The sequence below is a fragment of the Tamandua tetradactyla genome (genome assembly GCF_023851605.1).
Source record: "Tamandua tetradactyla isolate mTamTet1 chromosome 15 unlocalized genomic scaffold, mTamTet1.pri SUPER_15_unloc_2, whole genome shotgun sequence".
In the NCBI taxonomy this organism is placed as follows: Eukaryota; Metazoa; Chordata; class Mammalia; order Pilosa; family Myrmecophagidae; genus Tamandua; species Tamandua tetradactyla.
The window spans coordinates 610,147-636,171 of NW_027518245.1; the positions used below are offsets into that span (position 1 = coordinate 610,147).

Sequence of the window (26,025 nt, forward strand, 5' to 3'; positions counted from 1 at the left end):
TAGAAAAGCCATGTTTTAATCCAAATCAATCTTGTGGGAACAATGGTTTCTTCTAATCCATACTCAGCACTATATGTTGGAAACTTGAATAAGTTATCTCCATGGACATGTGACTCAATCGATTGTGGGTATTAAACTTGATTAGATGGAGACATATCTCCACCCATTCTAGGGGGTCTTGATCAGTTTATTGGAATCCTTTAAAAGCATAAGCATTTTGGAAAATCTACAGAATGACATAGCCACAAGAAGCAGGGATCACCAGCCAGCAACCTTTGGAAATGAAGGAGATGAAGGAGAAGGCCCCTGGGGTAGCTTCATAAAGCAAGAGGCCTCCATCCCTTTTTAAGGCATATTAGTGATATCATGCTATACACATTGTTTTTTTAACAATACACATTATTTAACTTTTTATTTTGAAATAATTTCAAACTCACAGTACAGTTGCAAAAATAATACAAAACCACATATAGAGAGCTCCAACATAAACTATTATTTTTGCCACATTTGCTCTCTCTCTCTAAACATTTGAGTGTAGACAATACATCATGTCCTTGAATACTTAATACTTCCATATATATAAATTTTCTAAGAACAAGACACCATATACACTGTTTTGAATCTGTTTGTTTTTTCTTTCACTTTAGAATAGCTCCTGGGAAGCTTAGACTTCCTGTAGTATAGGCATGCCTAAGAGTTACTTTTAGAGGATCTCTTTTGTTGTTCAGATGTGTCTCAGTCTAAGACCAACTTCTGCAAGTGAAGTGATTGCCATCCCTGCTGCATGGGACATGACATCCAGAGATGACTGTCTCCTGGCAATATGGGAGATGGCTCACAGGGATGAATCCAGACCTGGCACCATGGGATCAACAATTCCATCCTGACCAAAATGGTGGAAAGAAGTATAATTAGGAAAGTACCAGTGGCAGAGAGAATTCAAATACAATCAAGAGGTTACTCTGTAGGTTGCTCTTATGCAAGCTTCAGTTAGACCTTGCTACCTATTGTAACCTGCCAATGCCCAAGCAGGACCATTCCAGACAATCCTAAAGAACAACAGGGCAACATATAAGATTTTACAAGTGTTCCAGGCACTAGAGTAACTTTCCAGAAACTTACAACTTCTAGATGGGTCCCTGGTCCAGATAAGTCCTGAATCCTATCCCAGCCTCTCTAGAACATCAGATAGTTCCATCTCCCTACTCCATATTAGTGACAGACCCTTCCAGCATTAGAGATTTAGAATGGTCATATCCCAAACACCCCTAAAGAGAGGGAAGGAAAGATCAAAAGTGATGGTGGAGTTAAACACAGAAGATAGGATTTAACAATGAATATGAATGCTGAATCATTAAATTGATATCTCTTTTAGTCTCCAATATTTTAGAGCAGCTAGAAGCAAAAACCTAAAATTGTAACCCATGTCAAACTCTGAAATATGTTCTACAACTGATTGTGTTGCTGTGCTTTGAAGTTTATAGCTTTTTTCTATATATGTTATTTTTCACAAAAAAGAAAGAAAAAAAGTCAGTTGTGATGATAAAAAAAATATTTAAGCCCTCTAACCTCCTATATTCTGGAGCAGCTAGAAGGAAAAATATGAGATGATCCTATGGTAGCCCATGACAAACTCTGGGATCTGTCCTGTAACTACTTGTTGAAGAGTACTTTGAAAACTAGTGCTTTTTTATTTCTTTGCTTTGCATATATGTTATACTATACAATAAAAAAGTTAAAAAAACTAAAATGGAAAAATCATAATGTAATGAAAATGTTTTAAATCTAGCTGCTTATAAAAATATTAACCTTCAAACATAACATTGGCTTAAAGAAGCAAGTCACAAAATAATGCATGGACTATTTTCATTTATAATAAATTTAGAAACTAGGAAAACAACTATGTTGATTATGGGTGCTAATACAGGTGGAAAAATATAAATACAAGAAAAAATAGGCTAGAGGTAACTTTAGGGAGGAGGAAAGGGTTATGAATGGGAAGGGCAACATAGAGACCGTTTGGGATATTGGTGCTCTTCCTTTCATTGACCTGGAATGGTGGTTATATGGATATTTGCTTTGTAATTATGAACTAAACTGTAAATATATTCTTTTGTATCCTTCAGTAAGTATGATATAGCTCACAATTATGAAAATATAAAAAATATTAAGGGCTTTTATTTATATTGAGGCTTTTAAAAAGGAATAAGACCTAGAAACTATAAAACAAAAAAATTGATACATTTGACTATATATAAAAATTCTGTACAGTTGTATTAGTAAATTAAAAGCAACCTTGAAAAAAGAAAAGAATAGCTCCTTGGAAAGAATAAAGTTATGAGATGTACCAAAACATGGAAAATCCTTGAAAATGTTATGCTCAATGAAATATGAGAAAGCATATAAGGACAAATATGGTATATATCACGTATAAGAGTTTATTAGAAATAGCATATTTGCAGAGATAGAAATTAGACTGGAAGTTGCCAGGGGATGGAGAGGTGGAATCTTTTCTAGAAAAAAAATTAAGAGGGGGAAGAAAGAAAGAAAGAAAGTGAGAAAGAAAGAAAGGAAAACTTGGGAATAGTTTCATATTAGTGCATGTAAATCTGCATTATTCTTTTTCATGAATCTGCATAACTTCATTGCATTGATGTTCATTGAATTATTTAACCAATCTCCTATAGATGAATGCTGATCATTTTTTCTTTTGCTATTTTAAGGAACATGGTAATTAGTATTCATTTATTGAACAAAACTCATAAAGATCCACTGGATAAATTCATGTAGGTAAAAATTGCTGGATCAAAGAAAATGTTCAATTTTAATTTTTACCCAAACTGTGAAACTCTCTGGGAATTTCCAAGAGGCAGTATAGAAGCAATTGTTCTGCCAATTAGGCTACTTGGATTTGGCTACTGAATTAGCCATTTAATAGTTGTATGAGTTAAGACAAATTACTCAATATCCCTGTGCCTCAGTTTCCCTCATAATAAAATGGGGGAAAAGAGAAGTTCTTTCTTCACAGATTTATGAGGATTAAATGAGAGAATACATGTGAGACAGCACAACATTTGAGCCAAATACAAGTCCTTGGTAACTCTGACCCAAAACATAAAGTGAAAAGTCAGAACATGAGAGATAGGATCCTGAGAAAATGGTGAGTGGACAAGATAATCCCATCTTGGTTTGGGCCTCTCCTTCTGTGAGGCACTGATAGTTCCCAGTGTTCCCATATTTGGGTTATAGATGCAGGCTACACAGGCCTCTCCTATAGGGCATGTTATCCCTACCAAATTCACCAGGATGAATGTTACTTCCATGAAGTCATGTCTTTATCTTTGTTTCAGGTTCAATAACAATAGCTAACACAGAGAAAGCAAGTATGTGGTTCCTACAATAGAGCCTCCAAAGGAGTGATGTGCCAACAGTGAGATTTCATACTGACAACAGGTATGAAGGGGTTACCTGGGGAAACTGATGCCAAGAGAAGTTAAGTTAAAGTCACATGTGGAGATACAGAGAAGATTAACATGGCCCCTGCACAAGGATGATCCACAAATTCATGAAGTATTCTGTATTTTTACAAGAGGTAGCAGAAACTTTTTGGGCTCATCTCTTCGAGCTCCTCTCTTTACATGATGGCTACATCACCTTTTTCCCAAAGGACTGCAACTGAGCAGAAGGATCTAAGGCAGTGAAGTGGGACATGGCTGAGCTCCTGCAGCCAATGCTTCTGTAAGCCTTTCTTGCTGAGAAAGTGTTGTTTCATTTTTTTGGAGGAAAAACACCTAGCTTCTCATTGCTGGAGTTAAAATTTCTCTGAAGGAACTTTCCTTCTTGATCCTTAGTCCCTTGTTGTCTTGCCTTCCCTCTGTTCTTTTGAAAAGTCTGCAACTGTTTTTAAATTCATGCATGGTTATGATGGCTAAGGCCTTTTTGTATAGTGTTGAATAAAAATATTTTTCTATTAAGCAATGACCAGATGACTTGAATCTCTGACAGTTAAGCTTACTCATATTATAACGACCAGATTATCTCATTTTTATTAAGGCAAATTTTTCTTACATTGTGAAAATGCCTTGTAAGTAAATATGTTAGTACAATTTCAAGGATGATACCAGAGACACTTCGTGCAGCTGTGACCAGATCCATGGAGTCTGGAATGTAAGTGCTGCCTGGAATTAGCTGTCTCTGGGCAGTCCGTGCTTGTTGCCATGTTGCATTTCTCTTTTTTTTTGAAATTTGATTGAAGATTACATGGCTTTCTTCTGCAACAAAAGTAAAATATGAAACAATCAATGCAATTCAAAAGACCTCTGAATTGTTTTCATATAAGAGAGCCAAAGCTGACTTCAGTTCACAATGTATTCATATAATATTTTAATGAATTTGAAGAAATAAAATTGGTGGTTAATGGAGAAAAGGATGTTTACTTGTGCTGTAGAGCTTTTTGTACTGCTTACAATTTTTACTGTGTACATGTCATTTTATTTAAATCAGAAGACAAAAATTTAAGAGACAACTACTTCACTCACTTGTGTGGAGGGGTCCAACATGTCTAGCATGCAAATCTCCATCTACCAGATTAATCTCATCTTTATGGCAACATCAAGTTATTGAGTGGACTGTGCCTGTCAACAAATTTATGGCTTTTCTAAAACTTAACTGGCATTGAAATAGAAAGTACTTAAGGTTTGATGCTCTAGTTCTTCCTAGTAAATGCCAAGCAATGTGTTCAGAAATTCTAACCCACAGAATTTAACATCTTATTCTTAGCTGTAAATCAAGATGTATAATAATTTACATTTTGGAATTAAAAAAACTCTTTCTGGGAAGATAAGAGAAATACTTTTTAATGAAAAATATTAAAACAGATTATTAGAGCATACAGAAATTATACCATTTTAACATGTGCTAATGTTAAATTCTATATTTGTATATTATGTTTATCAATTTAAAAAAGAAAATTGAGGGATGTTTGTGCCTCCAGTGGAGTGAATATGAGCAGGTAGCTTTGCCTTGTTGCAACTGCAAGCAGTTTAAAAGATTTCCAGAGACATGAGAAAATGCTGAAAGATTTTAGATTTTGTGCATGGTAAAAATGATTAGTGATAGGGGACTACTACTAATAATGTGTCAGTTAACTGAATTCAGAGACAAGTCTATTGTTGAATTGACAAAGTTTAGCCTGTTAGAGAAACCTATTGTTTCACATTAATTCACATTTATGCAGATGTTAAAGCATTTCTGTCCCTGGAATACATCAAAACAAAAAAGTCACACGAAGAAATGATGGAGATGGAGTTTGAATATAAGAGAGAATGCCAACTTTCTATTGTGCAAAATTGTCTCCAGCTATCTCTTGGTAGGTGGCTAGGGAAATGGGTTGGTCCCTGAAAGAAATGATGGTGATGGTGATTGCACTAGTCTTCTAACTACATCTATTGATAACAATGGAATAATTGCTGTGTTAAGCCCTTTACATGGATTATTTTATATGATTCTCACAACTCTATAATTGACTTCATTATAGGCCAAGCACTCTTCTAAGCACTTTTCACATTCAAATTCATTCCACTCTCACAAGAACCTCATGAGGTAGGTACTAACAATATCCCCATTTTACAGATGGTGAACTGAAGAATAGAGAGGTTATCTAACTTATAAAAAGCTAATGTAGGGGAGGTGTGATGGTGGTTCAGAGGCAGAATTCTTACTGCCACATGCCAGAGACCTGGGTCCAATTCCTGACATCTGCCCATGCAAAATAATAAATAAATAAATAAATAAATAAATAAATAAATAAATAAATAAATTAGAAAAAAATTAAAAAGTCATTGTGCAGTAGTTCACAGTTCTAGCCTAGACATTCTGTTTCTTTCATTTAAACTTCTGGTGTAGGAGGTTGAATTCATCACACTCCTCAGCCCATGCTACCCTCTCATCATTGGTCTCTGCAAGGCTCCTCTCTTGTTCTCTCTCTCTCTGTCATCATTCTATTTTATGTTCCTTCTTTTTGCTGTTCTCAAAAGAACACTAATTGCTTATTTAATGGATATATTTCTGCTTGTACAAATTGTCATAAAACCTGTGTTGTTATGTTCTGTGCAGTTTCTTACCAACTCTTCCAAGGACAGAAAAGGTTTTTGTTCTTCATCATTATGCAAGACTCCTGCTGCTATAGGTGTCTCTAAAATTCATGAACTACTATACTAGAAAAGTAAACTCATATATTGCTTTCTCTATTGATGAGCATGCAGCCAGCATGTAAGTCTGAGTGTGAAAATCAGAGTAGCTTTGGTTACACTTTCCAACTACTATATTTGTGCTAATACAGATAAAATATATCTTGAAAAGTCAGCAAGATGAAATGATAAGCTAGAGACTAATGAATGTCCAAGTGTTTCTTGGGGGACTGGACCCCACTAATTTCCATGAACTCCTTTTACCCCAGAACACCTCCCAAAATAATAAACCATGTAAACATAGAAGGCTTGCCATGAAGTATGGCTTTAGGACAAGTTCCTTAGCCTCCCACTTCCAACATGATTACTACCTCTAAGCCTCTGCAGAAACCTGGAACCATATCTGGAGGTTCAGTAAGTACCTGAAAGACACATTCAAGTCAATTCTTGATGTTCAAAATTAAAATGGTGTTCACATATCATTCACAATAGCCAAAAGGTAGAAACAAACCTAATATCCATTGACAGATGACAAGATATGGTATATAAAAACAATAGAGCATTATTTATTTATAAAAAATGAATTAAGTTCTGATGCATGCTACAACATAGAGAAACTTGGAAACATTATGATAATGAAATAATAAAGATACAAATAGATAAATATTGTATGATTCTACTTACATGAAATATTTAGAATAAGCAAATTCATAGAGAAAGAAAGTAGATTACAGGTTACCAGGGGCCTCTAATGAGATGATGAGACATAGGAATGTAGAACTACTGCTTTATGGGTACAGAATTCTTCTTTTGATTAATGAAGCAGTTTTGGAGATGAATGGTAGTGATGGTAACACAACATTGTAATGTAATTAAAGCCACAGTATCAAGTAAAATGGTTAAAATGGAAGATTTTATATTATACATACTTTAACAAATAAAAAATAAATTTAAAATGGTGTTCTAAAAAATTAAAATAATGCAAAATATTGCTTGGACATACTAGGGCAGTTGGTATTGCCCACAAGTCCTGGAAATGTCCCCCCTCTGGATCTTTACCACCCAGTTCTGTATTGACACAATGCCACTTTGTGCTCTATTCCTTTCCCCCAAGCCACCCCATGCTGGCCTGAGATCCCTGTGGGGCTCCCTTTCCAGCACTCTCCCAGATGTCCCTTCAGGCCTTAAGCTTGGCCCTGGCCCTTTGGAAGAGGATCTTACCCTCTCACCCTATATTGAGGCACCTCCTCAAGAAGGCCTGAAGTGGGCTGCCCTGGATGTTAAGGCTGCACAGGAGGCAAGGCCCCATAAGACTTCCCTCATACCCATGCCTTGGCCTGCCTGCAGAGCCTGTCTAGGCCTAACAATGCATGAACATGAACTCATCTCCTGAGGGGCCAGTGTGGATCCCTGAGCCCAGGAGCATGGGGCTACCCCTAGGAAGGGAGGGAAGCATGCGACAGAAGCAGCACCAAGGGCAAGCAGACTAGAAGCCCAAACAGCACTTGGCGGGGGGGCAGGGGGGGCCAGGAGGGGCCATGGGTGCAACATTCAATGCTCATTATAATTTGCATATTCATGAGTTCTCTGACACTGCTTAAGAGAGGTAATGAACTATTCATGAGGAAGTTGCTTGCCCTGTCTAGAAAGACACTTGATTATTCATGAGCCAGAGGGGTAGGTTTGGGAGTAAAAAGGCAAAAAAGTACTTTAGACTTCTCCCAAGGGGCATCTAGATCTGAGATGATGTCTTTGTAGAAAGGGGGAACTGGGATGATTAGTTACATTTTAATGCTTTTTAATTCTTTATTTTAATTGTTTTTAAAAATGTTTATCAGAGGAAGTTGGAACGGAGGAGAGGTTTTGGACATGCCTACTTTATTTTGAATATAGAAGCCAATAAAGAATGAATGAAGGTGGCTGAAAGATGCACTAACTGAGAAGTAAATTGGCTAATGATGGTGTATACTTATGATTGAATATTGTGTTGCTAAAAAAGGATCAAAGCTGTGAGGCATGCAATATTGGGAATGAATCTATAGGACATTTGGTGAGGCAAAAAAGCCAGAAACAAGAGAGCAATTATTGTATGGTTTTATTTAGAAAATACTTATAAGAAAATAGGGGCCTAGATTGTAAGCTCCTATAGCAGACACATTAAGTCCAGAGTGATAATTATTATTTCTGGATTTTGAGAGGCCAATTTATATCTATGAATGGATATTTAGAGGTAAGAATGAAGCCAATCAGGCCAAGATTAAGGTAATCCAGTATACAGGTTGTGCTGGTTTGAAAGGATGTATGCCCCTAGAAAAAGTCATGTTTTAATCTAAATCCCATTTTGTAAAGGCAGAATAATCCTTATTCAATACTGTATGTTTGAATCTGTAATTAGATCATCTCCCTGGAAATGTAATCCAATCAAGTGTGTTTGCTAAAATGGATTGGGGGAAATGTGTCTCCACCCATTTGGGTGGGTCTTAAGTCCTATAAAAGAGGAAACATTTTGCAGAATGAGAGATTCAGAGAAAGCAGAGCAGAACAACACAGCCACGAGAAGCAGAGTCCACCAGCCAGTGACCTTTGGAGATGAAAAAGGAAAATGCCTCCTGAGAAGCTTCATGAAACATGAAACAGGAAGCCAGGAGAAGAAGCTAGCAAATGACACTGTGTTTGCCAAGTGCCCTTCCTGATGAGAGAGAAACTCTGACTGTGTTTGCCATATGCCCTTCTACTTGAGAGAGAATACATGAACTTCATCAGCTTTCTTGAACCAAGATATCTTTTCCTGGATGGATACCTTTGATTGGACATTTCTATAGACTAGTTTTAATTGGGATATTTTCTCAGCCTTAGAACTATAAACTAGCAACTTATTAAATTTCCCTTTTTAAAAGCCATTCTGCTTCTGGTATATTGCATCCTGGCAGCTAGCAAACTAGAACACAGGGGTAAGGAAGACATTGTCTATATTTTAGAACCTCATCTACTCTTTGAAATCAATAGAAGAAAGTTTTATTTTGTCCAAAAACTAAATTTTCTGTAGCACATAATCTAACTCAATCTGCCTGGATAGATCATTTAAACAATGAAAACACATGGAACACAGAATAAGAATGAGGACCTTTAATCTTGTATAGCTTAATGTAATGCCTGGATATATCCCAGAATACATTAAGCAGATAATCAGAAAGTACTAACAAAGTCCCTTGATGGATAGGAGAAAAAATATGGAACTATTAAACTTCACCACTGGGGAAACCCCTGCTACTGTGTTAAACATTTGAGACACCTAAATCAATAGGTCAAACCCTTGATCTTGAGGTTTGCTCTTGTGAAGCTTATGCATGTAGTGAAAAATCTTTGCCTAACTATATGTAGGTCTAAGAGTTACTTTAGGAGGACCTGTTTTGTGGCTCAGATGTGGCTTCTTTCTCTCTAAGGCCAACTCTACAAATGAAATTATTGCCCTCCCCCTTCTGTGAGACATGATATCCAGGGTTTAAAGTCTCCCTGGCAGTGTGGGAAATGACTCCCAAGGATGAGTCTGGCCCTGGCACCTTGGGATCAACAATAACATTCTGGCCAAATTTGGAAAAAGAAGTGTAACAAATAAGGTACCTGTGGCTGAGAGAATTCAAATACAGTCAGGAGGTTACTCTGGTGGTCAGTCTTACAAGAGCTTCAGTTAGATATTGCTACCTAGCATAATTTGCAAAACCCCAACCAAAACCATTGCAGCCAATCCTAAGGAACACCTAGGACATTAAATAAGATTCTACAAAGTTTCCATGCACTAGAGTAGCATTCCAGAAACCTACAACTTCCAGATGTGTCCCTGGACCTGATAAGTCCCAAAATGCAGAGGGCCAACCTATCAAGAACATCAATAAGCTCCATGCTCCTATCCCATATTGTCAAAAGCCTCATCTAACATGAAAAATTAGAATGGGCTTAGCCCCAAATACCCCTAAAGACTGGGAGAAAGATGAAAGTTGATCGTAAAGTTATACAGAGAAGGTAGAGTTTGGCAAATAAGTTTAGTTGCTGAATCATTATATTGATATTTCTTTTAGTATCTAGTGTTTTAGAGCAGTTAGAAGTAAAAACCTAAAAGTGTGGAATGGTAACCCATGCCAACCTCTGATTTTACAGGTTTTAATTGACCAAATTTCCTTTCTAGTGATAGGGGTGAGGGTAACAAGGTACAGTTCGGGTTTTCTAGTACTGATGAAAATCTGCAAATATAGGCTATTTATATTCTTAACCATAACTTTCTGAAGAAATAAAAGGTTGAGTGGTATGTATATCAATGAATTGGGGGAAAAAGATGCTTCAGTACACTTAGTTAGTAGTCTCAGGGCTTCTCTTTTAAACAGTTAAGAAGGATAGAATGGAAATCCGCTACTTAGTCTATACACAGAAGGAACTTCATAGAGAGCTTCTGATAACCCCTTGAGTATAGGGAAATGGGAGAGGAGTAGTTAAGGATGTTGACTATTCTGGTTAGCTGAGCACTCAAAATCAAGGAATAGGAGTTAGCTGAGATTGGACCAGCATGTTTTTAACCACATTGTTATCTGCCTTTCTCACAAAGTAAATCATATTTGAAACATTAATCTTTGTTAATTAAATCTATTTTGTAAACTTTTAAAATAAATTTATTTCTCCAAATCCATAGAAGGTGGCTTATTTTTTTCTTTGAGTCAAACTATACTGTAATCAGAACTCCCCTTAGTTTACTAGAGATAATTGGTTTTAAAATGTTGGGTTTTTAAAAAATGTACAGTCTTGATTAATTTGACTGTTAAATTGGCATACTTGAAAGCCTTTTACATATGTAAAATTGCATTCTCCTTGTATTTCATTTGTAATTTACCAATTGAGTGCATTTTATGTTAAGGATTGATTATGCATGTTTGGATAAATGAAAACTGTATCTTCTTTGTTTTATCCTTTAAAAATAAAGTTACCTGAGTATTAAAAAAATTCTAATCCAAGGTTTGTTTGAAAAAAATGGAATAAAAGAATCAATATGGAGCAGAGCTATTCTGAGTACAGAGCTTTACTTGGCTCCAGCACTAACCTCATGTACCCTATGAGTCAGGGCCTGCTGTCCTCATCTTGGCACATAGATGGTGAGAGAGAGGCAGGGGAGTTTAAAGCACAACTTCAGATACACAAATGAGGTCTAGTGACTGGTGGGGAATAATACTCAAGACTGCCAAGCTCAGCTGTGTTCCAGTAGCCATGTTTTTTGAGGATGATTGAATAATGATACTGCTGTCACAATGTGACTATGTGATTGTGAAAACTTTGTGTCTGATGCTCCTTTTATCTACCTTGTCAACAAAGGAGTAGAGCATATGGAATAAAAATAAATAATAGGGGGAACAAATGCTAAAATATATTTAGTTTAAATGCAAGTGATCAATGAAAGCGAGGGGTAAGGAGTATGGTATGTATAACTTTTTTTCTCTATCATTTTATTTCTTTTTTTGTTGTCTTTTTATTTCTTTTTCTAAATTGATGCATGTTCTAAGAAATGATAAATATGCAACTAAGTGATGATATTGTGAATTACTGATTATGTATGTTGTTTTATTTTCTTTTTTTTTTTAATTAATAAATAAATTTAAAAAAATAATATGTAAAAAAAAAGAGTGCTTAGCTCCAAGTCAACTTGATTGCACATCACACATTTATATGTAGGTAATCCAGATCCTTTTACTTACTCATGACTTTAAATCATGGAGTGGAAGGAGCTGGGTGAGACCTGAGTGTGTCATGTGTGGTTAGAAACACTTGCAGAAAGAAAATTATAAATGTCTGTTATTTCTTCAATTCATTTACTTTTTGTCTGTCACATTCAGATTCTTTGAAGTGACAGAACTTTATGAAAATAGAGTATTTAGTCTCAGAATAACATATGATTTTCAATTTTCATTAATTTTTCATTCCTTGGGACTGTGTTCACTTACCATAATAGGATCTTATAAAATACATGTGTGATCTACCATGATTGAACCCACAAAATTCATTCCATTCATGAAATGAGAGCTGAACTTATGGTGTAGTGCCTCATTTACAGCATTCTTAAATTTCTTTCTCAAGTTTCTTCTTCACTCAGTTGATCTCAGTCATGATGGGCAATAAATAAGTATTAATGGGCATTATTCAAGGAAGAAATCTCCCAGTAAAATTTTTATGATAAATACAAGGATTTCTGTGACCTGCTGTTCACCTATTTTTCTGTGAATGAACACATTAAATTTGACTAAATCAAAATAAATACCTGCTGCCAAAAGGAAAGTCAAAATCAAAGATCCTAAAATCAATGAACCAGAATAATCATACTCTTGAGAGGCCAAGATGATGGCTTAGCAATGTGTGCATTTTATTTTGTCTTTCAGAACAACTACTAAATAACAAGAAACAGTACAGAACAGCTCCTGGAGCCACATCAGTGACCAGACACAGAGTATACCTTAGTCTGGACTAGCTGGACTGGCTGCGAGCCTCCCCAGAGCTGTGAGTTCCCCAAGCCACAGTAACCAGTGTCCCACCCCCACAGACTGCTTTCCAGAGGAGAAAGGAAAGAGACTTTAACAGCAGCAGGGGATGAGCCCAACCAAACACCAATTGTGGCATTAATTAACAATTTCTGACTACTAAAAATAGGCCCCCAGCTCAGGTGAACCTGGTCAAAGTGGAGGTTGCTCATTGGGCTAATGGGAAAAGGAAAAAAAGAAAAGAAACAGAGGTTTTTGTGGCTGTGTTTCTACAAAGACTTGTCTGCCTCTGGATTCAGCAGCAAGACTTCTCAGGCTGCAACTGACCCAGGCATAGGCAGAAACAAGCTCATTTCAGGATTTGTGTAAAGTCTGTGCCTTCCCCAGGGGAGGGGTGAAGCCCAACTCAGGTAGAATCCCTCCCTCAAGGAATTTAGACACCAGGGCTTGGTAATTTGAAGCCATTAAAACCAGCCTACAACCTCTCCTCTGTCTCCAACATGCCACCATCAGGGAGAGTCTGCCAAAGTTAAAGGTACTGTGTCACCTTATGCTGGTGGGACCTGCAGGCAGACAAGCATGACATACTGGGCAAGATAAGAAAAACAGAGCTCAGAGACTTCTTAGGAAAATCGTTCAACCTGCTGGGTCTCACCCGCAAGGAAAACCAATGCAGATGACTCTTTCCTCCTGATAGGAGGCCTGTTTGGTCTGAGAAAATCTGGCTGGGGTGTATAATATCTAATTAGATCCTCCTAGGGGTGGGAGATAAAAGCACCACACAAGCAGGGCAAGAAACAAGAAAACAAAAACTGAAAAAATTCTCTTCTGTCAAACAAAACTAAGCTAGAGGTCCAGAAAAAGCTGAACTGAATGTCAAAGAACAGATAGACAACAAATCCATCCATTAAGTAAAACCCTAGGTAAAAGAAGTGAAAGCAATCTCCAGAATAAACTAATTAAGGTTACTAAATGCCTAGGCACCAACAAAAAATAACAAATCCCACTAGGAAAATTGAAGATATGGCCCAGTAAAAGGAACAAACCAATAACTCAAATATGATACAGGAGCTGAAGCAATTAATTCAGAATATATGAACAGACATGGAAAACTTCATCAAAAACCAAATCAATGAATTGAGGGAGGACATAAAGAAGGCAAGTAATGAAGAAAAAGAAGAAATGGAAAGTCTGAAAAAACAAATCACTGAACTTATGGGGATGAAAGGTACAGTAGAAGAGATGAAAAAAACAATGGAAACCTACAATGGTAGATTTCAACAGACAGAGGTTAGGATTAGTGAACTGGAGGATGGAACATCTGAAATCCGACAAGATACAGAAACTATAGGGAAAAAAGTGGAAAAATATGAGCAGGGACTCAAGGAACTGAATGATAATATGAAATGCACAAATATACATGCTGTGGGTGTCCCGGAAGGAGAAGAGAAGGGAAAAAGAGGAGAAAAACTAATGGAAGAAATTATCACTGAAAATTTCCCAACTCTTATGAAAGACCTAAAATTACAGATCCAAGAAGTGCAGCATACCCCAAAGAGAATAGATCCAAATAGACCTTCTCCAAGACACTTACTAGTCAGAATGTCAGAGGTCAAAGAGAAAGAGAGGATCTTGAAAGCAGCAAGAGAAAAGAAATCCATCACATACAAGGGAAACCCAATAAGACTATGTGTAGATTTCTCAGCAGAAACCATGGAGGTGAGAAGACAGTGGGATGATATATTTAAATTACTAAAAGAGAAAAACTGCCAACCAAGAATTCCATATCCAGTAAAATTGTCCTTCAAAAATGAGGGAGAAATTAAAACATTTTCAGACAAAAAATCACTGAGAGAATTTGTGACCAAAAGACCAGCTCTGCAAGAAATACTAAAGGGAGTACTAGAGACAGATACTAAAAGATAGAAGAGAGAGGTGTGTAAAAGAGTGTAGAAATGAAGAATATGATGAAAGGTAAACAGAAGGAAAATTAGATATGACACATAAAATACAGAAGGCAAAATAGTAGAAGTAAGTACTACTGATAGAGTAATAGCACTGAATGTTAATGGATTGAACTCCCCAACCAAAAGGCATAAACGGAAGAATGGATTAAAAAACAGGACCCATCTATATGCTGTCTACAGGAAACATATCTTAGACCCAAAGATAAACATAGGTTGAAAATGAAAGGTTGGGAAAAGATATTTCATGCAAATAACAACCAGAAAAGAGCAGAAGCAGCTATACTATTATTCAGCAAATTAGACTTCAAATATAAAACACTTAAAAAAGACAAAGAAGGATACTATGTACTAATAAAAGGAACAATTCAGCATGAAGACATAACAATCATAAATATTTATGCACTGAACCACAATGCTCCAAAATACATGTGGCAAACACTGAAAACACTAAAGGAGAAATAGATGCATCTACCATAATAGTTAGAGACTTCAATTCCCCACTCTCATCTCTGAACAGAACATCTAGAGAGAGGATCAATAAAGAAACAGAGAATTTGAATGTTACAATAAATGAGCTAGATTTAATAGACATTTATAGAACATTACACTCCACAACAGCAGGATACACCTTTTTCTCAAGTGCTCATGGATCATTCTCAAAGATAGACCATATGCTGGGTTACAAAGCAAGACTCAAAACATTTGAAAAGATTGAAATCATACAAAACACTTTCTCAGATCATAAAGGAATAAAGTTGGAAATCAATAATAGGCAAAGCACCAAAAAATTCACAAATATGTGGAGGCTCAACAACACATTCTTAAATAACCAGTGAGTCTAGAAAGAAAATACAAGAGAAATCAGTAAATATCTGAAGACAAATGAAAATGAAACACAACATATCAAAACTTATGGGACACAGAAAGGCAGTGCTAAGAAGGAAATTTATTGCCCTAAATGCCTATATCAAAAAAGAAGAAAGGGCAAAAATTGAGGAAGTAACTGTCCACTTGGAAGAAGTAGAGAAAGAACAGCAAAACTAACCCCAAAGCAAGCAAAAGGAAAGAAATAATGAAGATTAGAGCAGAAATAAATGAAATTGAAAACATGAAAACAATTGAGAAAATCGATAAAACCAGAAACTGGTTCTATGAGAAAATCAATAAGATTGATGGACCCTTAGCAAGATTGACAAAAAGAAGAAGCGACAGGATGCAAATAAATAAGATCAGAAATGGAAGAGGAGACATAACCACTGATCCCACAGAAATAAAGGAAGTAATGACAGGATACTATGAACAACTTTATGTTAATAAATACAACAATGTACATGAAATGGACAAGTTCCTAGAAAGGCATGAACAACCAACTTTGACTTGAGAAGAAATAGACAACCTCAACAAACCAATCACAAGTAAAGAAATTGAATAAGTCATTAAGAAGCTACCCCCCAATATCTCCAGGACCAGATGGCTTCACATGTGAATTCTACCAAACATTCCAGAAAGAATTAATACCAGTCCTGCTCAAACTCTTCCAAAAAATTGAAGAGGAGGGAAAGCTACCTAATTCATTCCACAAAGCCAACATCACCCTCATACCAAAGCCAGACAAAGATATAACAAAAAGAGTAAAGTACTGACCAATCTCTGTAATGAATATAGATGCAAAAATCCTCAACAGAATTCTAACAAATCAAATCAAGCAACACATTAAAAGAAATATACATCATGACCAAGTAGGATTCATCCCAGGTATGTAAGGATGGTTCAACACAAAAAAATCAATTACTGTAATACACCATATCAACAAATCAAAGCAGATAATCACATGATCCTCTCAATTGATGTAGAGAAGGCATTTGATGAAATTCAATATCCTTTCCTGTTGAAACACTTCAAAGGATAGGAATACAAGGGAATTTCCTTAAAATGATAAAAGGAATATATGAAAAACTCACAGCTAATTGGGAAAAAGTGAAAACTTTCCCCCTAAGATCAGGAACAAGACAAGGATGTCCACTATCACCACTGCTATTCAACATTGTGTTGGAAGTTCTAGCCAGAGCAATTAGATATGAAAAAGAAATACAAGGCATCAAAATGGGAAAGGAATAAGAAAAACTCTCACTGTTTGCAGATGATATGATACTATATGTCAAAACCCCTCCAAAATCCACAGCAAAACTACTAAAGCTAATAAATGAGTACAGCAAAGTGGCAGGTTACAAGATCAACACTCAAAAATCTGTAGTGTTTCTATACACTAGTAATGAACAATCTGAGGGGGAAATCAAGAAATGAATTTCATTTACAATTGCAATCAAAAGAATAAAATATTTAGGAATAAATTTCACTACAGAGACAAATGACATATACAAAGAAAATGACAAGAAATTGTTAAAAGAAATCACAGAAGACCTAAATACATGGAAGGACATACTGTGTTCATGGATTGAAAGACTAAATATAGTTAAGATGTCAATTCTACTTAAGTTGATTTACAGATTCAATGCAATACCAATTAAAATCCCAACAACTTACATTCCAGAAATAAAAAAAACTAATAAGCAAATTTATCTGGAAGGGCAGGGTGCCCCGAAATGCTAAAAGTATCCTGAGGAAAAAAACGAAGCTGAAAGTCTCACGCTGCCTGACTTTAAAGTATATTATGAAGCTATAGTGGTCAAAACAGCATGGTACTGGCATAAAGATAGATATATTGACCAGTGGAATTGAATACACTGTTCAGATATAGACCCTCTCATGTATGGACATTTGATCTTTGATAAGGCAGTCAAGCCAACTCGCCTGGGACAGAACAGTCTCTTCAATAAATGGTGCCTAGAAAACTGGATATCCATATGCAAAAGAATGAAAGAGGACCCATATCACACACCCTACACAAAAATTAACTCAAATGGATCAAAGATCTAAACATCAGGTCTAAGACCATAAAACAGAGGAAAATGTAGGGAAATATCTTATAAATCTTATAATTGGAGGTGGTTTTATAGAGCTTACATCTAAAGCAAGAGCACAGAAGAAATAAATAAATAAATGGGAACTCCTCAAAATTAAACACTTTTGAACATCAAAGAACTTCATCAAGAAAGTAAAAAGACAGCCTACACAATGGGAGATAATATTTGGAAATGACATATTAGATAAAGATCTAGTATCCAGAATTTATAAAGAGATTGTTCAACCCAACAACAAAAAGACAACCAATCCAATTACAAAATGGGAAAAAGACTTGAGCAGACACTTCTCAGAAGAGGAAATACAAATGGCCAAAAGGCACATGAAGAGATGCTCAACGTCCCTGGCCATTATAGAAATGCAAATCAAAACCACAATGAGATGTCATCTCACACCCACCAGAATGGCCATTATCAACAAAACAGAAAATGACAAGTGCTGGAGAGGATGTGGAGAAAGAGGCACACTTATTCACTGTTGGTGGGAATGTCAAATGGTGCAACCACTGTGGAAGGCAGTTTGGCAGTTCCTCAAAAAGATGAATATAGAATTGCCATACAACCCAGCAATACCATTGCTATGTATCTACTCAGGGGACATAAGGGCAAAGACACAAACAGACATTTGCACACCAATGTTTATAGCAGCATTATTTACAATTGCAAGGAGATGGAAACAGCCAAAATGTCCATCAACAGACAAGTGGATAAACAAACTGTGGTATATACATATGATGGAATATTATGCAGCTTTAAGACAGAATAAATTTATGAAGTATGTAACAACATGGATGGACCTTGAGAACATTATGCTGAGTGAGACTAGTCAAAAACTAAAGGACAAATACTGTATGGTCTCATTGATATGAACTGACATTAGTGAATAAACTTGGAATATTTTGTTCATAGCAGAGACCATCGGAGATAGAAACAGGGTAAGATATTGGGTAATTGGAGCTGAAGGGATACAGACTGTGCAACAGGACTGGATACAAAAACTCAGAAATGGACAGCACAATACTACCTAACTGTAATATACTTATGTTAAAACATTGAATGAAGCTGCATGTGAGAATGATAGAGGGAGGAGGGCTGAGGACATAAATGAAATCAGAGAGAAAGATAGATGATAAAAATTAAGATGGTATAATCTAGGAATGCCTAGAGTGTATAATGATAGTGAATAAATGTACAAATTTTAAAAAGGTTTGTGCATGAGGAAGAACAAAGGAATGTCATTACTGCAGGGTGCTGAAAATAGATGGTAATTAATATTTTAAAATCTCAACTTATGCATGAGATTAATGCAAAAAATATTTATTTGGTATATCATTTATTTTTTGACCAGTGTATCTCCTAATATAACATGTTGATAGCTTGATTGAGCACCATAAGTACTTGGAATCTTGGGTAGGACATGAAATTTTGTTGGTTTGTCCAGAGTGATACCCCAATGAATCTCAGAGTGATGTGATCAGTGAGTGGAAAAGTATTTGCAAAGTCCCCTTCAGGGAATGGTGAGAATGGGGAGAAATTCAACTTCCCCAAGTTGAATTCTTGATATTCTCACAAGCACTGTGGACAACCAAAGCTATACGCTGAGCCCCCAGTCTTGGGGTTTGTTCATATGAAACTTAACCCTGCAAAGGATAAGTCAAGTCTACTTAAAATTTAAACCTAAGAGTCACCCCCAAGAGAGTCTCTTTTGTTGCTCAGATGTGGCCTCTCTCTCCAGCTAACACAGCAAGCAACCTCACTGCCCTCCCCCTGTCTACATGGGACATGACTCCCAGGGGTGAGGACCTTCCTGGCAATGTGAGACAGAAATCTTGGAATGAACTGAGACTCAGCATCAAGGGGTTGAGAAAAACCCTAGAATGAGCTGAGACTCAACATCAAGAGATTGAGAAGACCTTCTTGACCAAAGGGGGAAGAGTGAAGTGAGACAAAGTGTCAATGGCTGAGAGACTCCAAACAGAGTCAAGAGGTTATCCTGGAGGTTACTCTTATGCATGAAGTAGTTATCACCTTGTTATTCAAGATGTAGTAGAGAGGCTGGAGGGAACTGCCTGAAAATGTAGAGCTGTGTTCCAGTAGCCATGTTTCTTGATGATGATTGAATAATGATATAGCTTTAACAATTGACTGTGATTGTGAAAACCTTGTGTCTGATGCTCCTTTTATGTACCATTTCAATAGATGAGTAGAACATATGGAATAAAAATAAGTAATAGAGGGAACAAATGTTAAAATAAATTTAGTTTGAAATGTTAGTGATAAATGAAAGTGAGGGGTAAGGGGTATGGTATGTATAATCTTTTTTTTCTGTTATTGTTTTATTTCTTTTTTGGTTGTCTTTTTATCTCTTTATCTGAATTGATGCAAATGTTCTAAGAAATGATGAACATGCAACTATGTGATGATATTGAGAATTACTGATTATATATGTAGAACAGAATGATATGTTAATGTTTTTGTTTGTTCTTAATTTTTTAAATTAATTAATAAATAAATACAAAGAAATAATAATTGTACTGCTAAAAAAATCAATGAACCAGAAAAAGCACACCATATTTAAGGCCACTAAACAACAAGCAGGAATAAATACTTCTCAGACTTATGGAAAATAAAGAGAAGAAAGGTGTGTTGAGGTTCCTTTACTGCCAACATTGGAACCATGCAAGCATGTGTGGGAACTGTGAATTGGAAAGGCAAGATCTAAGATGGTAGAAGAGGAGCCACAACCATACCCAGAGTTTAGCCAGGCCCCTGCAGGCTTCTGAGACTCCTGCCTTTCTCTGAGCCCTGCTCTAGGAAACTTGGTGAGCACCTGCCTTGCTTTCAGCTGGCAGTTTGTTCCTGAATGGGTCATTGTCTCTGGACCTCAATAAATGCTCCAATAAACTGAAGGAACCACATGCTTGGAAAGGGGCAGAGTGTGGATACATGTAGGAGGGAAAGAGTTTGGGTAGGTGTGACTTCTGCAGATGGAGTAAAGGCAAGGGGGTTTGTTTTAAATATTTATTAAGCAAATCAATTATCTGTTCATAAGAAAATCTGTGCAAATGTATGATATATAAAAGATTGATGTGAAGTTACTCTGAGGGTAAAAGAGGTTATCAGGAGAATGGTGCCTAAGAGGAGTAGATGGGCCCCAGGAGAATTTTTGGATAGCCTAAGATTTCACAGAACACAGTTTCAAAACAACAGAATTAATCTATTATGGAAGGAAGAAAGTCAATAAAAATGAATACAGTAAGATACAATGTATATTTTACACTTTCCATGTTGATTGTTTGCCTTTTCCTTTAAGTCTTCAGGAGCCTCCTGACATAGGGTATGTTGTTTAGAAAACAAAAAATAAAATAGGAAAATCATTATGGCTGGGAATAATCCTTAAAATTACAAACCAGAATTCTTCTCATTTTATTTTCTCTTCTACCCACCTGCCAAGGGGGGAAAATGTCTTCTCTGAATAAGACTAACTTGGATTGAAGCTGAAAATACTGAAATTCTTTTGAAATCCTATTGTTCACAAAGCTTAATAAAACTTTTAAAAGAACTGGCCATAAATCTGGAAAACACAAAAAAGAGAGCAAGACTATACTATGATTTATAGTTTAAAAGTTTCTGAATATGATGCCTTCATCTATTAAAAATGTCAATTATAAAAGAGCCAGAGAAAAATGGCCATATAAACTTAACATGTGTGCTCATACTGGTGTTTGTGGTGGCAGTGTTTACAACTCAAAATGGATTTAGGTGGCCTAAGTATACAATGACTGAGGAATGGAAAGGAGAACTATATGTGTCAGGAGTTGTAACTGTTTTTTCTTAATTCTGACATACTGAGTTATGTGCATGTAACCTGGTTGTTCTCTGAAACTTTGGATATTTATGTGACACTTGAGACTCAGAGTTAGAGCTCTGAAACTATGAATGTCAGCAGTACCCCATACAGGAATTGTTTAAAAAGTTGAAAATGGGATCAGATTTCAACTAGAGATATAAAGGAAGCTGATTACAGATGTTTATTTGGTGCAAAAGTTTTATTTTGGGTAGTGCATTACCTAATTTAACATATATGGTCAATTTAGTTGAACACCATAAGGACATGGAATCTTGAATAGAGCATGAGATTTTGTTGGTTTGTCCAGGCTACTGTGATGCTCTGATATATCCCAGACCAATTTGGGCAGTGAATTAAGAAGTATTTGCAAAGTCCCCTTGAAGGACAGGGAAGAATGGAGGAAGTATTCAACTTTCTCATTTGGAGAATTTCTAATATGCTTGCAAGCAGTGGTGACAACCAAAACAAAAGGGGAAGTCCACAATTTTAGGGTTTGCCCCTATGAAACTTATTCATGCAAAGTACAGGCTAAGCCCACTTAACATTATGCCTGAGTCACCCCCACAGAACCTCTTTTGTTGCTCAGATGTGGCCTCTCTCTAAGCTAACCCAGCAGGTGAACACACTGCCTTCTTTCCTACATGGGACATGATTCCCAGGGGTGCAACTCTCCCTGGCAATGTGAGACAGAACTCATGAGATTCACCAGGACCTGGCATCATGGGATTCAGAAAGCCTTCTTGACCAAAAGGGGGAAGAGAGAAATGGAATAAAGTAACATTTCAGTGGTTGAGAGATTTCAGAGTCAAGAGGTTATTCTGGAGGTTATTTGCATGCATTATATAGACACCCCTTTTTAATTTGTGGCATATTGTAGAGGCTGCAGGGTAACACCTGAAATTGTTGAGCTATCTTCCGGTAGCCTTGATTCTTGTAGATGATTGTTTAAAGGTGTAAGTTTTACAATGTGGCTGTGTGGTTTTGAAAACCTTGTGTCTGATGCTCCTTTCATCCAGGGTATGGACAGATGAGTAAAAAAATATGGATAAAAAATAAATAAATAATGGGGTGTAAGGGGTAAACTAAATTAGGTAGAGGGAAATACTAGAGGTCAATGACAAGGAGGAGTTAGGAGGATGGGGTATATGAGTTTTTCATTTTTCTTTATATTTCTTTTTCTGGAGTGATGCAAATGTTCTAAAAAATGATCATGGTGATGAACATAGAACTATGGGATGGTATTGGGAGCCACTGACTGTATGCCATGTATGGACTATGTGTGTGAAAATTTGTCTGTAAAGATATTTTTTGAAACTGTGTGCTCAAATTTCTGAAGTTTCTTGCTCTAAAATTTTAAAGTCTTTGTGATACAGAAAAATCAATAAAATAAGAAAAACATGTCAAGAAAATTGATTTGGAGGGTAGAGAATTACACAAAGTCACAGGTATTTTATTTTTAGAAAATATATAATAAAATAAGTGAGCAGACTTCATTCTAGAATTTGGATTAAATAGTAGCAATTTATTAACACAAATAGTTAATTATTAATCTGTTTGAATTTTTATTAAGTCATTGATATATAAACAAATAAAATGCACTCACATCATCTGTAATACCAAGGATTCAAGATATATATTTGAATATGACTTTTCCAAATAAATTAGAACATCACTGGATAACCTAGGAGAGAAACATTTTTTCAAAACACCTTGATATTCCTTATAGCCATTCCAAAGTTGTAACATAAAAAGAAAAAAACAAATGCTCTAATGAAGCATGAAAAAAAAATCTCTATAACCAGAGAAAATGTTAAAATGCACTTTAAATTAGTGCAGAGTAGTAGTCAAAAATTAAGAGGCAGGGCGGGCCGCGGTGGCTCAGCGGGCAAGAGTGCTTGCCTGCCATGCCGGAGGACCCCGGTTCGATTCCCGGCCCCAGCCCATGTAAAAAACAAACAAACAAAAAAATAAATAAAATAAAAAAAAAAAATTAAGAGGCAATAACTAAAAGTAAAAAATGTACACATTATTGTCTAAGTAATAGATTTCTTAAGAGATTCATACAGTAATTGCTGATAATTTCCCTTTTTACTAAAAGTTTCTTACCCATGAAAGCATGGCTCTGAAACATGGATAATAATTAATAAAACTGAATTCTTTTGTTCTTATTTCTTTTTTTAATTTTTTCTTGTTCTTTTTATTTAGAAAAAACAATAATAAAACTAAATTCTTTAATGACCTACACAATATTAACTTTCCCTTGCTTCATAAAATGGGCAATTTGATATGTTAAAATTGCACCATAATATGTTAGAAAACTTTTAACCTTCTGCATTACATAGATGAGTTCTTTAAAGGTAAGACATAAAATAATTCATACATTTTAAAGAAGGAAAACTTATGCATGTGGTATCACCATGTGCTAACTTCCATGTTCAATAATTTTGAGATATAGTCCCACTATACTCAAAGTAGATTTGGTCAGTTAGCAATTTTTGAAAAGTTGAAAACAGAATCATTACATAAAAGCTTCTACATCTAATTTTACATATTTGATTCACCTAAAGACCAAGAGCTATAATATCAGAGTTTTAGAGAGCCATCATTTAGGCATAAGATTTAGCTTAAGCAAGTAAAATTATCTGTTAAAATAAAACTACAAAAGATATTTTAATAGGACAACAAAATGCTACTTTGTCAAATATTAAGTCCCTGCAGGTACAAACTCTCCCAAACTGTATGAACTATTTAGATCCAAAGCTACTTTAAATTTGTGAAAAACATAAGCAATTAAAAGATAAATACTTGAACCTAAGTGACATATTTTCATGTTTCTGAACATCTCACAGCACTAAGATGTGATACAATTCAGGGTTCAAAACAGCATGTACAAATAAATATGTGCAAATGTGTTTTTATACTTAAATATGCAGCAATATTATGTTCTGTAACTATTGACATCATTTACTTTTATACACCAAAATGAATGAAATATGCATAAACATTTTAATTCACACCTAAGACAAACCTAGGTGGCAAGAGTCTAACATTAGTGGTATACTTGACACACTACACATGCTCAGCTGAACTGAAGAAACATTTCCTAGAAAATAAACTTATGGTAAATTTTATCCGCATGGCACATTCAATCCAATAGATTCCCTGTACACAGCTACTAAAAGCCACATATTTTCTCCTATGTAACAGCAATGCTTCCCCAAGCAGGCATGTAAAATACAGACTGGGTAGACTGTCACATTTCCCAGTACGTAACCAAGTTCACTGATTTCAAGGACTGTATTTATTAATCCCAAGTCACAAAAATCAGCTAATAGATATCTTTATCTATTAAAGATAAAAGCTAATATCTTTTTGGTTGAAAACGGGGAATCAGTACATGCTGTTAACTTCCGTGACTAACTGTACTTGTGTTGTGCAGTCAAAAGAGGAGGTGGTTGGATTGAAAAGGGGAGAGATGCTCCATAAAACTTGCAATCCTAGCACACCATAGCTACATTTCTAGCGTAGCCACAAATGGGTCTCTATACAGAGAATTAAAATAACATCATCTGATACAAAATACTTGTCACAGATTCCCTCTGTCTCTCAAAAATAAAAGCTTTCAAAATGATGATTATTTTCTAAAATTAAGAGATCAGATCACGTTTTAAAAACAATACTCACCATTCAATTTTGATTCTCCAGGCCTCATTGGTGAGCGAGTGCAGGACACATGACATCGAAAACACATTCGTTCTTACTTCGCGCCGCCGGAAGCCTAATATCGCGAGAGTTCCATTGTTCTAGGCGCTTCAGTCAACGCCCAGGTAATTTGAGAATGCGAAAAGAGGAGTGTCCGGCAGTTCACAAGACGGCCACGATGGACTGAAGATGGAGACGGTGGTCATAGTTCTGGTAAGTGAGTCCGCCTTTCGGGGACACCTCCCCTCAGCTAGCGGAGCGGGTCGCTGGCCTGGCCGTTTGGATGGGAAGGCCCCCAGGAGCACGGTGGCCGCCACCGGGGTGTCGTGGGGGCTTGGGGGAAGGTAGAGGAGGGGGCGGGGCAGGAGTTCGCTGGCAGTATCTCCTCGTGAATACCATGTAAAAGTTATAAATTGCTATTTTATTTTGAGTCAATGAAAACCAACTTGTAAAGATGTTGCTGTTCTAATAATAATGCATTAAGAGTTCAAGAACATGTGTGTATTAAGAAAATTTGGAGCATTCTCTCGCATGTTCTATGTGATTTTCAAATGTTTCCCCCCAGTGAATAGATTGCTTTTTGCTCTCTTGACAAACTCCTTTGCACAGAAGTATTCAATTTTGAGCAGAGCCCATTTATCTTTCTCTTTCTTCATTGTTTGTGCTTTGGGTGTAAAGCCCAAGAAACCTTCTCCCATCGCAATATCTTTAAGATTTTTCCCTACGTTTTATTCTGAGAGTTTTATGCTCTCAACTGTAATGTTTAACATCTTTGACCCATTTGGAGTTAATTTTTGTGTAAGGTATGAGGTAGGGTCCTTTTTC

The 26,025-nt window shown here is 36.1% G+C and overlaps 1 long non-coding RNA gene and 1 other non-coding gene across 4 annotated transcripts; one reads left to right on the forward strand and one right to left on the reverse strand.

The window, feature by feature from the left end:
• Window positions 1–560: 560 nt before the first annotated feature.
• On the reverse strand, window positions 561–25,258 carry LOC143672778 (uncharacterized). Of its 3 annotated transcripts, XR_013170022.1 has the most exons (5): window positions 25,183–25,258; window positions 23,102–23,179; window positions 6,560–6,610; window positions 4,069–4,271; window positions 561–883 (listed from the first exon to the last, which is right to left on the reverse strand). It is a non-coding gene; the product is annotated as an uncharacterized LOC143672778 (long non-coding RNA). The 3 variants fall into 3 exon arrangements; XR_013170024.1 differs by lacking the exon at window positions 6,560–6,610; XR_013170023.1 differs by lacking the exon at window positions 561–883 and having other exon boundaries at window positions 4,021–4,271.
• LOC143672783 (U6 spliceosomal RNA) lies at window positions 3,477–3,585 on the forward strand. Its single transcript, XR_013170028.1, has one exon. It is a non-coding gene; the product is annotated as a U6 spliceosomal RNA (small nuclear RNA).
• Window positions 25,259–26,025: the final 767 nt, after the last annotated feature.